General features: G+C 29.9%; 1 protein-coding gene across 3 annotated transcripts in view; it reads left to right on the top strand.

Moving 5' to 3' along the window:
* The window catches only part of Oct-TyrR (Octopamine-Tyramine receptor), a 1,169,363-nt gene that overhangs the window by 64,331 nt on the left and 1,086,802 nt on the right, over positions 1–18,230 (top strand). Inside the window, exon 1 of one of the 3 annotated variants that reach the window (XM_075365896.1) lies at positions 13,679–13,742. The exons of the other annotated variants lie outside the window; for them this stretch is intronic. The gene's annotated coding sequence lies outside the window, so the exon portion shown is untranslated. Of the gene's footprint in view, positions 1–13,678; positions 13,743–18,230 lie in introns of those variants that run through there. 3 annotated transcript variants of the gene reach the window in all.

The following is an 18,230-nucleotide window of genomic DNA, read 5'->3' as shown; positions in this document are numbered from 1 at the left end:
AAAATAACACCTCTCAATGAGTGCTTATTACTGAAGTTAAGAAAAAGTTCAAAATCTAACAAATTTTGATTTTGGGCTTTTTTGGACAATTTGGTTCAGTCGGTCGATTGCAATCAGAAGGGCCGGTGCACAACTAGATGTTACAAAAGTCCTAAATCCAAAATTTCAACATCCTACGGCTAATCATTTTTGAGTTATGCAGATAAATACGTACAGATATCACGCCGAAACTAGTCAAAATGGATTCAGGGATAATCAAAATGGATATTTCCGTTGAAATCTGAAAACCAAAATTTTTTGCGATCAGAATACTTCCTTTATTTCGTACAAGAAAGTAAAAATTGTTCCAAAATTTCCTCCTTCTCCAAAAATCGAAAAAATCCCATGTATACATCTCAAATATATATATACTCGTGTATATATATATATATATATACAAACAGGGTGAATCAGGAGGATAGAGCAATACTCTGACAACTCATTCTAGAGGCTAAAAATAAGAAAAAAGTTCATATAAACATAGGTCCGAAAACGCTTCGTTAGCGAGTTATACAGGATGAAAGATTTCGCCTGAGTTTCAGTTTCTCCGGGTAAATTAAGGCTTTCTGAAATTCTGGAAAGATCAATTAAGGGGCAAATTCAATTTTTTCTTGTGGTTTTTGAGCTGGGAAATCGAAAAAAATAGGTCCCAGAACTGTATCTCTCTTAGTTTCTAAGATATCCCATGTAAAACGTCAAAAATAGGGTAAAAAACACATTTTTTTACGTTTGACGCACAATAACGTTGTTAAATTGACAATACATCATACATTTTTTAAACATAAATTGTAGAGAATTTAATTATAAGAAGATTTATGTAAATAATGTCAACAGAAAACAAATAAAATTTTAAACATGTCGACTCTTATTAACAACAAAACCGACGAAAACTTAGAAGAAAATGTCACAAAAAAAGAAAACAGATGTTTTCTTTTTTTGATGCTGAAGGGAGTCAAATTTGACTCTAATATTTTGATTAATCTTTTCTATAGTTTTCGAAATTGTGAGTAAAATCTGCCTTGCTGTACCCGGTTGGCAAAAGCAATAAAAACGCTATAATGCTTGTTATAATTTTTGACAACTTATGTTTAATAATAATATTCACAATTTTTATTTTCACTTACTGCTTCATAAAATTATTAATTTTAAATAAATAATTTTTTACCACCATTAAATAATTTTTTTACCACCATTATATTTATAATTGGCTTCTTAAGTGGAACCGTAAGTAAATCGTTTGATAATAAGCACAAGATACGGGGTTCATAAGGAACTCCCAATATGTCATCTATTATGAAAGTTACCAGTAAGCAGTAATCATAAAGTTCATTAGTAAAAATTATATATCTGCCAACTCTTCATAGTTCATAAAAACAATCAATTAACAAATAAAAACCAATAACTATAAATAATCAACTATAAAACAAACAAGTAACCAGGCGACAGCTAGTCGAACAAAGAACAAAATAACTTGTGGCTATAAGCAAACAAAAAAAAAAAATGAAGACGTAAACAAAAATAACTCTCTTCATTTTGTGATAGTAACTTCCAGCTATCATTCAGTAGCCACTAAGTCAAGCACATGGAGACGATAACAAGTCTGATGTTCCCGCTATTATCAAGCAGATTCATTGCAAAGTGGTTGACGTGAATCTCTAAACGTTGTTGGTATATAACATTGTGCTGTCTCACAACTTCACGAACGGTCGGAAGCTCCAGATATTCGTGAATGACATCATTCTGTAAACCATGGTGCCTCTGCAGTTGTTCTAATTACCTTGTTTTGGAGCGTTGTATGATATCTATGTTACTATTACTTGCTGTCTCCTATAACTCCACGATGGCAGTAAATGTTTAATTGATTAATTTTTCCATTTGTGAAAGCCGAATAATAAAAATATTTTCAGTTTTCTAAATTAAATAAATTTTATTTTTTTATTTTAGTTTTTAAATAGAAATTAGTTTAGTCAAAGAATTTTTTTAAAAATTAGTTTAATAATACAGGCACATTAATATAAATTTTCCAAAACCTTCACTTGAAGCTTCAATTAAAATACTTTAAATGTTGAAATAATATCAGGCTATTATACAATCAGATGATAAGATCAAGTAAATAAAAAAAATTTTTTACAAATTTTTAAATTGATTCATTTTTTTTCAAAATAAATTTTTAGTTAGCGCTAAACCTTTAGTACGGGATATACTCAAGGATTTTTCTTGTACAAAATAAAAATGATGTTAGTGGATCTGCTAAATAATAAAGCTTGTACTATCATTCACACGTGCGCGCGATCGCGCGCACACACACAAATGCACACGCATAACGTCACATTGAGAAGTACCAAATATTTATTTGGTAGTCTATTAAAAATGGGTTAGAATACAAAATTCTTAAATGTATTTCACTAAAAACGTAAAAATATAAATCCGTTATCCTTTTCAAAGGAGAAAAAAGTAAAAGTCGGAGCAAGGCATTTTAACTTGTTTATTTTTCGAATACATTAGCACATATTATGTAGAATAAAAAATAAGAAATACTGACTGTAAATGAGGTAAATGACCCTTTACTTCTAGGTGAAACATTACTATTTATCTTATAAGTACTGTTATTTTTTTTATTTTTTTATAAGCCTTCGATGTTAAAAAATATATTTAAATACGTAAACTTGTTTTATTTTATTTTCTTTTTAGGTTTTGTCGAACCTACAATAATAAGATTACTGTTATAATTTGATAATTCTGCTTAGTAATAATTAAAAGCTAATACGAAACAAATTGAAATAAATTTTTAAAGTCGTACAATCATTTATTAAGTTCACATCAAAAGCATAGATATTTCTATTTTAATATCTGTATTAAAAGAAAATGTTATTAAATATTTATATAGATTATTCCCTCCTCTATGAATCATGAGACCTTGCCGTTGGTGAGGGGGCTTGAGTGCTCAGGGATACAGAGTAGCTGGACCGAAGGTGCAACCATATCGGAGAGGTATCTGTTGAGAGCCAGACTAAGGAATGATTCCTGAAAGAGGGCAGCAGCTCTTTCAGTAGTTGTTAGGGGCGTAAGTCACAATGACTTAAACGGCCATATCAACATCACTCAGTCCTCTGAGTACTGCGCAGCTGAAAGCAATGGAAAACTACAGCTGTTTTTTTTTCCAAGAAAATGTGGCTCTGCATTTTCAAAAGCAATAATGGAGGCGCCTTCCTTGGTAAAATATTCCGGAGGTAAAATAGTCCCCCGTTCGGATCTCCGGGTGGGGACTACTAAGGAAGGGGTCACCAGAAAAGTAAAAAATAACATTCTACGAGTCGGAGCGTGGAATGTTAGAAGCTTAAAAAAGGTTGGTAGGCTAGAGAATTTAAAAAGGGAAATGGATAGGGTAAACGTGGATATAGTAGGAATTAGTGAGGTTCGGTGGGAAGAGGAAGGCGACTTTTGGTCGGGTGACTTTAGAGTAATTAACTCAGCGTCAAATAATGGGCAGGCAGGAGTAGGTTTCGTGATGAACAAGAAAATAGGGAGGAGAGTGGAGTATTTCAAGACGCATAGCGATAGAGTCATTGTAATAAGGATAAATTCAAAACCTAAACCGACAACGATTGTTAACGTCTATATGCCTACAAGCGCCCATGATGATGATGAGATAGAATGTGTATACGAAGAGATTGATGAAGCAATTAAACACGTAAAAGGAGATGAAAATTTAATAATAGTTGGAGATTGGAATGCAAGCATTGGAAAAGGCAAGGAAGGAAATATAGTGGGTGAATACGAGCTGGGCAAAAGGAATGAAAGAGGGGACCGACTTATAGAGTTTTGCACGAAGTATAATTTAGTAATTGCCAAAACCCAATTTAAAAATCATAATAGAAGAATATACACTTGGAAAAAGCCAGGCGATACTGCAAGGTATCAGATAGATTATATCATGGTTAAGCAAAGATTTAGAAATCAACTCGTGGACTGCAAAACTTACCCTGGAGCAGACATTGATAGCGACCATAATTTGGTGATAATGAAATGTAGATTGGGGTTTAAAAACCTGAAGAAAAGGTGTCAGATGAATCTGTGGAATTTAGAGAAGCTTGAGGAAGAGGAGGTAAAGAAGATTTTTGAGGAGGACATCGCAAGAGGTCTGAGTAAAAAAGATAAGGTAGAAAATGTAGAAGAAGAATGGGAGAATGTTAAAAAGGAAATTCTTAAATCAGCAGAAGCAAACTTAGGCGGAATAAAGAGAACTGGTAGAAAACCTTGGGTTTCAGACGATATATTGCAGCTGATGGATGAACGTAGAAAATATAAGAATGCTAGTGATGAAGAAAGTAAAAAGAACTATCGGCAATTACGAAATGCTATAAACAGGAAGTGCAAACTGGCGAAAGAAGAGTGGATTAAAGAAAAGTGTTCAGAAGTGGAAAGAGAAATGAACATTGGTAAAATAGACGGAGCATACAGGAAAGTTAAGGAAAATTTTGGGGTACATAAATTAAAATCTAATAATGTGTTAAACAAAGATGGTACACCTATATATAATACGAAAGGTAAAGTCGATAGATGGGTGGAATATATTGAAGAGTTATACGGAGGAAAAGAATTAGAAAATGGTTTTATAGAGAAAGAAGAGGAAGTTGAGGAGGATGAAATGGGAGAAACAATACTGAGATCTGAATTTAAGAGAGCATTAAAAGATTTAAATGGCAGAAAGGCTCCTGGAATAGACGGAATACCTGTAGAATTACTGCGCAGTGCAGGGGAGGAGGCGATTGATAGATTATACAAACTGGTGTGTAATATTTATGAAAAAGGGGAATTTCCGTCAGACTTCAAAAACAGTGTTATAGTAATGATACCAAAGAAATCAGGGGCAGATAAATGTGAAGAATACAGAACAATTAGTTTAACTAGTCATGCATCAAAAATCTTAACTAGAATTCTATACAGAAGAATTGAGTGGAGAGTGGAGGAAGTGTTAGGAGAAGACCAATTTGGTTTCAGGAAAAGTATAGGGACAAGGGAAGCAATTTTAGGCCTCAGATTAATATTAGAAGCCTTCAGTAAGAAATATAAGTTGTTTACATCAAAAATTAATTTAAATGTCAGGAAAAGATTTTTGAAAGTGTATGTTTGGAGTGTCACTTTATATGGAAGTGAAACTTGGACAATCGGAGTATCTGAGAAGAAAAGGTTAGAAGCTTTTGAAATGTGGTGCTATAGGAGAATGTTAAAAATCAGATGGGTGGATAAAGTGACAAATGAGGAGGTATTGCGGCAAATAGATGAAGAAAGAAGCATTTGGAAAAATATAGTTAAAAGAAGAGACAGACTTCCAGGCCACATACTAAGGCATCCTGGAATAGTCGCTTTAATTTTGGAAGGACAGGTAGAAGGGAAAAATTGTGTAGGCAGGCCACGTTTGGAATATGTAAAACAAATTGTTAGGGATGTAGGATGTAGAGGGTATACTGAAATGAAACGACTAGCACTAGATAGGGAATCTTGGAGAGCTGCATCAAACCAGTCAAATGACTGAAGACAAAAAAAAAAAATAGATTATTCTTATTTTAAATTTCTCTCGTGGTGTCGTATTTAATTTCTTGTTATTTCTCTTTCTTTTTCTTTTTATTTGTTATTAATGTTTGTTTTGTGGAGTATATGGTGCTGAAATTAATGGTTTGTGATTTATGACTGTGCTTTGATATTTCATATTTGACTTTAAGTTTTCTTGCAACTGTTTATTGTGTATTATTTATTTTGGAGGTTCCTTAAGGACCTTCTTTCTTATCACGTGATTTTGTCAGGAAACTTACTGAGCAAAAAAAAAAAATTCTCGTTTGATAAGGAATAAAATTTGGTATATTATTTCTATCGGGAAAAATACTACCTCTACAAATCTGAGAGATTCTTTATTGTTTTTTTATCCTTTCCGTGTATAAAATATAGTAATATCAGTTAAAAAATCGTTTCATGATTTTGTGTGTGTGTGTGTATGTATTTTTTAGCATCTATTTTTTTTGTCATTGAAGTAAAAATCTAATGTTCAATCATTGAGTTCGGTGTAATAGCCTATGTATTACATGGAGTGATTCTATTAAAATAAAGATAAACTCTGTCTGATAATAGGAAAATGTTTAGGGGATGTAATATCCGGAATGGGATCGAAGTTGAAAATTATACTCGTAAGTGATATTAGCTTATCAAAAAATATTACCTAGAAATAATATTGAAAATATAAATTTTGAAAAAATAAAAACTTTAATGCGTATCTCCTCCCTAAAAGTTATATTTTTAAAAATTCTTTTAGTGTTCATTATTTTTATCAACCAATTTTAAATTTCTTTTTGTTTTAACTTATCGTAGAAATACAGCGGAACCCGCGAATAACGAGCTCGATTGTAAGGAACAAAATTCCGGGATTTGTTTGGTTTTCTATTTCATTAATGATACATTAACTTCCTTTTAGCGAGGTATCGACGCATCATGAACTTGATTATTACGAGCATTTTCATTTTATAAAATACTATAATTAAAAAAAAAAAAATAACAACCAAATAATGTCATCGCAAGGGAAATTTTATTTCTTCATTTACGAAATATACATTTACGATGCATACGTATATTGTGACATTTTATCTTAGGCTTATTCATGTCAGGTTTGAAGGGTGAACAAAAGGTTTGTAACAGAACATTTGAACAGTACGTACAGAACAAGTTCCATTACGGTATTAAAAATGCTGGTAGTTATTTTAATTACTCGGGCTTTTCTGTTTGAAAAATTTCAGGAAGACTGGGGTCAAGCAATGATACCCCCAAATAGGTTCATCGAACATAGCACATTTTAAACGATTTAAGTCAAAGTCTGAAGAGGGAAGTGGTTAAAGATAAATTTTACATGACCTAACTGCACTGGTAAATTCAGTAATCATAATTTCCAGTTAAAAAATATAGTACTGTACCAATAGAATCAGTTAAAAAAACAGTACTGCGTTAAAGTGATCGATCGGATACCCAATAGCCAAATACAACACATTAATACTGTAGCTGGGTCAGTGAATGCGTTTTCGTTTTAGTGCTTCTTGCTAAAAACAAAATGTACAGTGTATTTCTAAAAAAGTGTACTCCGGTTCATTTGTAATGAACGATGTCGGACGTCAACTGTTCGTGAGTGATAAAATCCAAATTATCCAAGAACTGAAACGAAGCCTATCAAATCAGATGTTTGCAAAAACATGGACTTTCTTCATCCACAGTTTCAACAGTCATGGAAGAGTCGCAAGAAACTTCGAGTGCTTTTAAAAAAAATCACACGCAAACAAAAGAAAACTCAGCTATGTGACAAAGTCGACTTAGATAGCACCCTCTTATCATGGTTTAAAGTGAAAAGAAGTGAAAACGTACCTATTAGTGGTCCATTTTTAAAAATGCAGGCAGATAAATTCGTTATAAATCTCAAGTATGCAGATTTCGTTTGTAGCAACGGATGGTTAGACCGTTTTAATAACAGAAATCAGATTTTTTTTTTCAAAAAGTGATGGGGGAAGCTAACAGCGTAGACAGTTCAATTGTGAACATTTGGGTGAATGAAAATTGGCTACTTATTAAATCAGGTTATAATGGAGAGGACAATTTTTAATGTCGATGAAACCGGCTTCTTTTATAAATCATTCGTCGATAAAGCTTTTAAATTTAAAGGTGAAAAATGTATTGGTGGGAAACAGTCAAAGGTCAGGCTAACGATTTTGTTATGCTCAAATTCAACGAACAGAAAAACGGAAACTTTTAATGATACAGAAATCAAGATATTCAAGTTGTTTTAAGAATGTAAAAAAAAAATTCCTTTCGATTACGTGTCTAATTCTAACGCATGGATGACATCGATGATTTTCGAACAAGAAATTCGTAAATAGGGTTTGCAATTGCAAAACAATTACAGAAAAATATTATTATTGATCGATAATTGTCCCACTCATCCATCACTGCAAAACATAACCAATATAAATCTTGTATTTTTACTTCTTAATTCCACAACGAAACTGCAGCCGGTGTAACAGGAGTTTATTCACAATTTAAAGTTCATTACAGGCAATTAATGTTTTTAAAAATTATTCAGAACATGGACGAGAAAAAATAATTCCAAATGACAGTTTTAGACGCTATCATATTTATGAATCGAAATTGGTGTAACTTATCACAAGCTACAATTCGAAACAGTTTTAAAAAATCTGGTTTTATTGTACGCCATATTTCGACGGTAGATTATCATGATAAAGACGATATTCCACTCTCAGAATGGATTCAAACTCTTAACTCGACAAACAAAGTCAGCCTTTCCAGAATATACACGACGTACATAATACAGAAATCCCGACTGATGAAGACATTATTACTGAGATAACTTGAAGTTGTGCAGGTGATAGCGAAGCTGAAACTGAAAACGTAGAAGAATCTACTACTCTCCCAGTCGAATCAATAACTGGCGCCGAAGAATGATTTAAAAATTAACGGTTGTTGAATAAACTACAAAACTATTTTAATGATTACAGGGATAAGATTATTATTTATTTATTTTTTTTTGTTTTCCGTAGGAGGAGGAAAAAGCTCTGCCAGCCGCCGCCAAGCCCGCTCTGAGGGCAAGTGCGGGGCTCCCACTCGCTAAAAAACCTCCCCCTCTAGTCATGCAGGGGATAGACCTAATCCTCGTGGTATGTACACAGCCCCTACGCAACCATTCGGGCGTTCTTGTCACCGAATTAGAATAGCCAGAGCGACGTCCCCAGGGGATCATCGGCGAACGACGACTCCGAGGAGCCCCCGCCGCCCACCACCTTAGATTGGTCGCCCATGTCTCTCTCTGTCTCTTTTCTGTTTATCCTCCGGTAACTACCGTTTAGATAATACTTCAGAAGATGATATATGTATGAGTGTAAATTAAGTGTAGTCTTGTACATTCTCAGTTCGACCATTCCTGAGATGCGTGGTTAATTGAAACCCAACCACCAAAGAACACCGGTAACCACGATCTAGTATTCAAATCCATGTAAAAATAACTGGCTTTACTAGGACTTGAACGCTGTAACTCTCGACTTCAAAATCAGCTGATTTGGGAAGACGCGTTAACCACTAGACCAACCCGGTGGGTTGGTCGCCCATAGCCGTCCGGCAGTAGTCTCTCCGCCGCAGGTCAACTGCAGGGATAGGATTACTAAACAAACAAAAATAAACGGTTATGCTCAATTAAGTTTTGACATATTCTATTAGAATGAAGAAAAATTAGATGAAAATGTTTTTTTTAGATTTAATGAATACAGTTTGTTCGTAAAAACGTGACATAGACATTTTTATGGTGTTCATTTGTTACTTTTCTTGATAATTTTGGTAAATTTTACTGCACACTTATTACCATTTTTTCAATAATTCACTGGATAAAAGTTTTGGTTAAAATCATTACGTATTAGAGTCTAAAAATTGTGTTACATTTAAATTTTATTTTTTAGTCTTTAATATAATTAATTTTATTTTAAAACCGTTTCTTCTTAGGCATACAGTATTTTTTTTTTGTATTATAACAGATAATGACGGCGTAAAAATTTACAGTTACGAGGTGGCAACCCGGATGTAATCACTCGGCTGTAACGAGCATATTTTACCCGCCTCTTGAATCTCGTTATAACCAAGTTTTACTGTAGTTTTAAAACTCTATTGATATAGGTAGAAGATAATAAACACCCAGCTCTTATTCTATAAGTAAGAAAAATATATGTTTAAAAATTCAATGGTTTCAACTGATTAACCTCAAACATTTTTTGCTTTAATAAATGCAGCATTATTAGAATGCGAATAGGTTTTAACATAACTTGCGACTTTTACGCAGTAAAAATAAATTAAAACTTTATCTTTTAGAAAAAACATAAAATTTATCCACTTTATACTCGTACATAAAATTTACTCTGATAAAAATTATCAAAATTAAATTATATTCTATTTTTTACTTTAAATCATAAATAAAATAACACATTACCAATACAATTTTTTTTATTTTTCTTTGTAATTTGCTTCGAATGTTTATTTAGTTTGTATAAAATTTGGACTCTTAATTTTTATTTTAGTATTCCATAACAACTTTACTTTTAACAAAAAAATAAAAAAATAAACTTTTAAAAAGTACCACAGTTTACGTTACTTTTTCATTATTCTCTTGAAACTTTTTTCTTGATAATAAATAAAGGTGTGTTACACATAAAATCTTCTTTAAAGATCATTAATAATTATTTTTGTTTTGTTAACTTGATATCTTCCCTATTATTTAAATTATTAAATACTATTAGATATCCCTCTCTTTTTCTGTTTAGCTTCCGGAACCAGAGTAAGATATTATACTTCTGAGGATGAACGAGGATAATATGTATGAATTGTATAATATAAATGAACTGTAATCTTGTACAGTCTCAGACCGATCATTCCTGAGATGTGCGGTTAATTGAAACCTAACCACCAAAAACCACCGGTATCCACGATCTAGTATCCAAATCCATATAAAGGTCTGTATAAGAATTTGAACCTTAGAACTTTCGACTTCGAAATCAGTTGATTTGCGATGACGAATTAATCACCAGGCCCGGTGAGCTACTAACAGTTATTCAATTTTGTTGTAAATGTCATTACTTAAAATGATAATGGTAATTATATTATACTAGAAATGAAACTTCCAATTAAAAAAAAAAAATTATGAAATAGAAATAAATTAAATAGATTGTTTGGCTTCTGTTCCGGGGATATTGTAATACTAATGAATTTTCACGGTTTTAACATTCTATCTGATTACCATTACGTATTTTAATAAATGTAAAATATGTGATTAGGCCTATTTATTTTTAAAGAATACTCTGATGTTTTGTTTCCAATAATAGTATTTTTGCTTGTAATTATGAATTATAGTTAAAATTTGATTTTATCGCGATAATAATTTTTTTTTTTATACACAATTTGTTTTTTTATCTTGCTTTAATTACCTTTGCTGTTTGGTTTTTCGTATTAAATAGAAAAAAAATATATATATAAAAATTAATTTACTTTATTGATGTAATTAATTACTTTTTAATTGAAATCACGAATTTAATTCAACCGTTTACGCATTGAAGTAATTTTATATTATATAGGAGTTTAATTATAAATCATATTATAACTCCTGATGAGAATTCTTTAATATATAAAAAACACCTTGGGCTTGGATCGAGAGACTGTCAGGTCTGAAGGTATTAGAAAAAGATAGTAATTATAATTACAGAAAGATGGCTTACCAGTTCATAATGTAAGTTAGAAAACTGTCTTTTCCATAAACAGAATGTCTGTAATACTTTTTGTGTGGAAATGACGTAATTGATTCATTTAATTATCAAGTTCAGGCTACGAAGAACGACTTATATTTCTTATTTAAATAATACTAACCCGTCAAGTACTCAATTAATTCATTTAAAGCCAAATTACGTCAATGAGGCATGTTCGGTAATTGAAATCATCTCAATTAAACGTGCGTACGTATGTATAATAAGTATTTAGTGTTTATTTATTTATTAAGAAAACTAATACACCTCTTAATTAAGTACTATCTATAAAGAGTAGGAAAATATTAATAAAACATGGGAATGTATGAAATAGAATATCACAAATGAAATAGTACATGCTGTTTTTTTTTTTTTTAATTAAGCTTTCATACATTCATAAATTAATTAAAAATTTATGCTTTATAGGTAAAACCTTAAACAAACGGTCATTTTGAAAACCCTACAATTTCAATAATTTTGATTTTTTACGTAATAAATTTAATATAAAAACCTATTTTACCGAAACCTATTATTTTAGTGCGCATTTAAACGGAAATTTACTTTCTATTATTATCAAGACAAAATTACCTGTGGTTTCAATATTTTCCACATGAGTTATGTTGTCACCGTAGGCAATTTTATATCTATCTATATACTTTATATAAATATGAAATTTTACAGAATATCAACTCTTCAGCCTTTTTTCTATCTACCTCAAAGCGAACAATGTAAAAAAATTGATTTTTTTTAAAAGAAGAAATATATATATTATTTTGAGCTCTAAAAACAATTATTTTCTATTCTGAAAAAAAAATTCATTGTTTAATCATTACTACGTAATTTTTTTTTTCTTTACGCCTGTTTGTTTTAGTTTTTTTATGGTCGTCTGGAAGGTAAAGAATATGAGAAAAAATGGTACTGGTTAGTGTTGGTTGTTTTAAAGGAAAAATATCGTTCTGCATTTCGGTGGGCACAGCACGCTGATATCCGATAGTGTATCTGGCGACTTTTTCCGTTAATTTGTTAGCAGTTAACATTAGTTAACTGATATGAACATTACTAATTATATTAATGAGTATTTTTCAATAATGTAGGCATTCTATTCAAGATAAGCTTTGGATAATTGAAATAATTGATTCTGTTAATACATTCAATGTAAAAAATGGTCTTTAGAAATAATTTTAATCATAAATCATCTAACTAGCCAATAAATCAAGGAGGAATAGCGTATTGGAAAAAATTATTTCAATTTTTATCAAAACGCTATCCTAAATAAGTTTTAAATTTATTAGTTTTTGGGTCTTTCCACAAATGAATGGGGTACATGAATTACGTACAAATGTCGGGATAAAATTATCCTCGTTTACAATGGGACACAATTTGTTGGTTTATTTGTGTTTCAATTTGGTATAACAGATGATAAATCTTGAGGTATACGAAACCAAGTAAAAATAGCTTTCTATGAGAGTAATGATATTAATTTTACAGCTATGATGGAAAGAAAGAGTGTGAGACTTGTATGATTAAATATTACAAATATTACTTGTATTTTTGAAAGCTTAACAAACATACCTACATTTTCTCCTGCAAAGTGGAGGTCAACTTTTTTGGTTTCGATCGGTCTTTTAAGTTGTTTCGTAGTTTATTTTCGTTTTTATATTCGTGATGGGGGACTTATTACTGTTTATATTTATAAAAATATTAATAATTATTATTATTACTGATAAAAATACCACATAAGAATTTCCTATTTTTATAAAGATATTAACTTTTTAATTAGAAATAGATAAATTTAAAACATGGATTTACATCTTCAAACTTTTAAAGAAACGGGAAGATTAAATGAGTCTACGTAACCAGTGAATGTTTTTTTAATTTTCTCATTTTTGTGAAGCAATGATTTTATTTCATTTATTTTACTTTTTTCATCAATTAAGCATTAAAAAAGTACTGTATGTATAATAAAATACTAATGCAACAGTATAATAAGTATAATAAAATGTATGCATAATATTGTTAATAATGTATAATAAATTTCGAAATTAGTTTCTTGTTGACGGTAAATTTTATTTGGTGAAAAAAATATTTTCTATCGACATTTTCCCTGAAAATTAAATTCAAATGTGTCGGGTTGACCTATATTTGGGATACGACGTATTCTCGATAAAATACGATAATTAAAATAATTAACTTGAAAATCAGATGAGGTAATTAAGAACTACTTTACTCTTTACTTTAATCGTAAGTCTGGAACGAAAGATTTGTTATTTATGGAAATGGTAATGTCATTTTCAGGAGTTACTAATGTTTCGTGCGTCGCTTTTCCTTATGCCGAAAGGATAAAACAGGATGTACGTTTGAAGTTGAAGATTTGACTGGGTAAGTCACTCAGAAGTATAATTTTTTATATACTAAAAATTGCTTTTAAGATTTTAGTAAACGCTAAGATTATTAAAGAGAGAAATTAAAAAACGTTTATTTTTAATTCGATGACCGTAATGTTGAAATAATGGTTTAGAAAATATAAAAAAAACTTCTTCAACCATTTTATGATGAAACAAAACAAATTAAAAAGGGAAAGGAACACAAATTAATTAGCTAGTAAAATAGGAATGAAAGAGTTAAAATTTGTACTACAGCAACAAGTAAGACTTATTAATAATTTAAAAAAAAGATGCACATAAAACTAGTCTTAAAATTATCAATTTTAAGTTTATAAACTGTCTCAAATAATTGGACTGTCTCAAATTTCCTTAACTTGAACAATAGACAATAACAGAAATTTGTGTACGAAATCTTTTTAATAATAATTTGTTTATTTGTGTTTATTTGTACAGTAACAACAGGCTTACAACCGCTTATAGTTGAATGATAATGAATTTTATAGCATGTGAGAAATACCATGTCTGACGGGATTCGAATCCGGGACCTCCGGATGAAAGGCCGAGACGATAATCACTCCGCCACAGAAATCTTGACGATCTTCGTGGAGTTGATTATTTACAAATCTTTTAGAAAACAATTTGATTAAGTGGTATTTATCTATACCTTAATACTTTGAAAATGTTTAATTAGGTAAAGAAGTTACTTCATCTTAACCGTTAAGGCAAATTAGAAACTTTATTTTGGGTCTAGGGATATATCTTTATTATAAACTGAAGACAGTTACAGCTCATTTTAGTTACACCTATAGGTGTAAAAACACGGACACATAGTTACAAATATAAGTTCACTCTTGCACATTCTTGAGATAATAAATTCATTTTAATCAAAAAAAGGATGTTTTAAAAATATTTATCTTAGATATATTTAGAATAAAAATCATATAATACCAGGAAATATAAGTGTAATTTATATTATTAATAATAAAAAATAATGTTATTCATATTATTATAAAAATGTGAAATTTAGAAATAAAATATATTGCTTTTTCCATGTCATAAAATTCTCGTTTCTATAGTCGAATACGTTTTAATTTGCCTTACATTTTCAAGTATTTATAGCCAGTGAACTGCGATAAAATTGTAAGTGGTTTAAAGTTAGGCACGTATAACTGATAGCTCTTAGCACTTTTATAACAAAAAAAAATTAATATTTCACCTGTATCCATTCATTTCATTTTATTTTATACGTAATATTTCCATAAAAATGGACATTTATTCCAGAAAATATACACTTTTATACCCCTAACAAGAACAACCCGTATTGCAATATTCATTATAAGGATTCAAACTCACACGCTTTAGTTATAATCTGATGTCTAGATGCTGAAATATAAGTGAGATATCTGGTTATAGCCAAATATGTAATAAGCTATTCAGTAGAACTTTGAGGCAAGATGTAAGTATCTCATGCACAGTAATTGCATAAGCATAGGGTAGAGTAGAGATATAAGTACCTATAAAGATACTCGGAAAGAATAGAGTTTAAAACAGTAGTAGGTTAAGCTAATAGTTCTATTTATTTCCGAGCATTCAAAATACAGTTCACATCAAATCTGATACATTTTGTTAGAAGCGAATCACATAAGAAGTAAAATCTTCTGGAATTGTGTGTGTGCGCATGCGCGCATGTGGGTTGGTGTTTGTGAATTTATATTTATTTCATAAAAAATATATAATAGTTTTTTCTTACATATAAAACCGAAAGTTTGTCTGTTTGTTTGTTCTCTCATCACGCGAGAACCAACCAACTGATTTTTTTCAGATTTACAATGTACATTTGCGTTATCCCAAGGAAGTTTATAAGCCATAAACCAAGGTCGTAGTCTCCCTCCGGGTGAAGTTATGATTTAAAGTTATTCATTAAAGAAGAAAAAAATTAATAATTCTATTTCATTATTATATTTGTCACCATGGCAACAGAAATAAATTATAATTTTTCGTCGTTAAAGGAATGTGTACTTTTGTTATCATAGTGACTACTATTCTTTATTTTGTAAATTAGTTTCTTTTTTACAAAGCCTGAATACTTAAATTGTTGTTTATCAGTATTATTCTCACAACCATGTAGGTAATGAACATGCGGGGTCCTCCCGGGTTCGGGGCCTCTGACAAAACAGTAATGGCGAGTGAAGGAAGCTCTACGGCTCTGGGGTAGGCCCCGTGGCACTGGGGAATATCTCGAGTCGGTTCGGGGTTTACCTAAGTCGACCTGGACCCCGGAGATCCAGAACTAGACGGTCGGGTGAGCAAAGCGAGCTTCGACCGGCTTATAAATTAAAATTAATTTACTTTTTATGTTTTTTTTTTTTTTAGAATATTTTATAGTTGTCCTATTCTCTTTATTTATTTTTTAGATGTTGGCTTTAATAAAATATTAGTTTTTTCACATTTATTACGTAATTTTATGTTGTAAGTTTTCAAACCAATTTTATAATTAATTTAAAAAAAAAAAGACAATTATGTTGGAATAATAATTTAAAGTAAGGTAAACATTGTGTTTCCTTTAATTTACTCATTTAAATTTTTTGTTTAAATTGATTATTATTGATTAATTTTTTTTGAGTTCTTTATATTATAACAATTTTCGCTTTCTATGATTTTTATAAATTAAATTCTTTATTTAATATAAAAAATTATATAGCTTTTGGATATAAAAATTAAATTGAAATATACTATTACTTTCTCTTTTCATAGTATTTTTTTTAAATATTTATTTTCAAAAACGTTTTGTTTATATGCAGTATATCCTGAAATAGATTGATTTATTTATTATGTATCACCATAATATCAACAAAACATATTATTCAATTCTAAATTTAACTTTTGAATATTTTCTAGTAATTTATTGGTGATTACGTCTTCAGTTTATTACAAAATACTTCGGAGATTATGCTACTTACAGATAAACCGCCATTCCCAAAATTGTAATTACTATTAATTAACGTAATTTTGATCACTTTTAGCAGTATTATATTACTACATTAATGATTACTTTGATTGCGTAATTTTATTAAGTATATATTTGTTGCCAGTATGTTTAACGTTTAATGCAATTGTATTTTTATGACACACCTGCCCAAAACGGAGTGTAATGTATTTATGGTATATGTATGCTTGTTCCACCATAGCAGCTTAACGACTGAACCGATTTAGATGTATGACCCCGCGTAAAAATTTCTCCCGTAACTGGAAGTGTCATAGGCTATATATATATATATATATATACACACATCTCAATAAATTAAAAATTTTTATAAGATGAATGAGTCGTTTTTGAATAACTCGCATTTCAACGCTTCATTCTGAACGATTCGGAAACCTCGTATCTCATACGTGTTCTTATTGGTGTTTTTACACGACTGCCCAAAAAGGTGTGTAATGTATTTAGGGTGTATGTATGTGTGTATATATGATCCAGCGTAGCAGCTCAATGGCTGAACCGATTTAGATTATGACTCCACGTTGATATCCTAACATTACTGGGAATGTCATAGGCTATGTGTATATATATATTCTTATTAAGAATATTCTTACGCATAAGTTAAGCATACTATGTCAAATATAGTATGCTTTACATATATATATATATATATATATATATGTTAAGCATAAGAAATAAAAAATAATTATTTTTACAAAATTGCCATCCACACGCTCTTTAATTATTCTGTTTTAGTAATTGTTCTACATTAAAGAGCAACTCTTTTTTTTTGGCAGTTGTGTTTCTAAATTTTTAATATTTACGTCTTGTATACATTGCTGTAATATCATTTGAAATAAGATTCGTTATTATTTAATTTTCTAATATAAAAAGTATTTTTTAGGTTTAAATTTTAAAAGGTAGATAAAATCTAAGAGATTTTATGTAGAGAATTCATAGATTGTTATTTTTACAATTTTTTGTTGATTTTCTTGAATACGATCTACATTAATTTATCGACGGTAAACATTTTTTTACCTTTTTTTGCTTTTTTATTAAGTTTTATTATTAAAAATGAATTATTTTTATTAGTATAATAACAAGAATATTTACTTTATCTGCTTTTACTGTTTAGTTATTATCATATTCGATTTTTTATTCAAATTATTATTTATTCTATATTTCAACGTTTTAATGTTTTCGTTTTCTGAAGTAATTAACAAAACAATATTTTAAATGATTATCTTAGGAAAATATTAAATTAAATTAAAATAAAATTATTAAAAATTTATAATTTATATTTTAAAATATATTTTGGTACCAAAATAATAGTTTTATTACCCAGCAATAGATTGTACTAACATCAGAATAATTCACTATATTTCAAACGTGATATTTAAAAAATCTATTTAAATAATTTGCAAATTTTAATTATATTTTTATTAATTATTCACAATATGAGTGTAACAATATAATTTTTCAACATATGAGTTCTAAAGAAAC

This window comes from Lycorma delicatula, chromosome 5, assembly GCF_047948215.1.
Source record: "Lycorma delicatula isolate Av1 chromosome 5, ASM4794821v1, whole genome shotgun sequence".
Taxonomy (NCBI): domain Eukaryota; kingdom Metazoa; phylum Arthropoda; class Insecta; order Hemiptera; family Fulgoridae; genus Lycorma; species Lycorma delicatula.
Note: the sequence above shows the minus strand (reverse complement) of the source record. Positions and strands in the feature narration are given on the sequence as shown.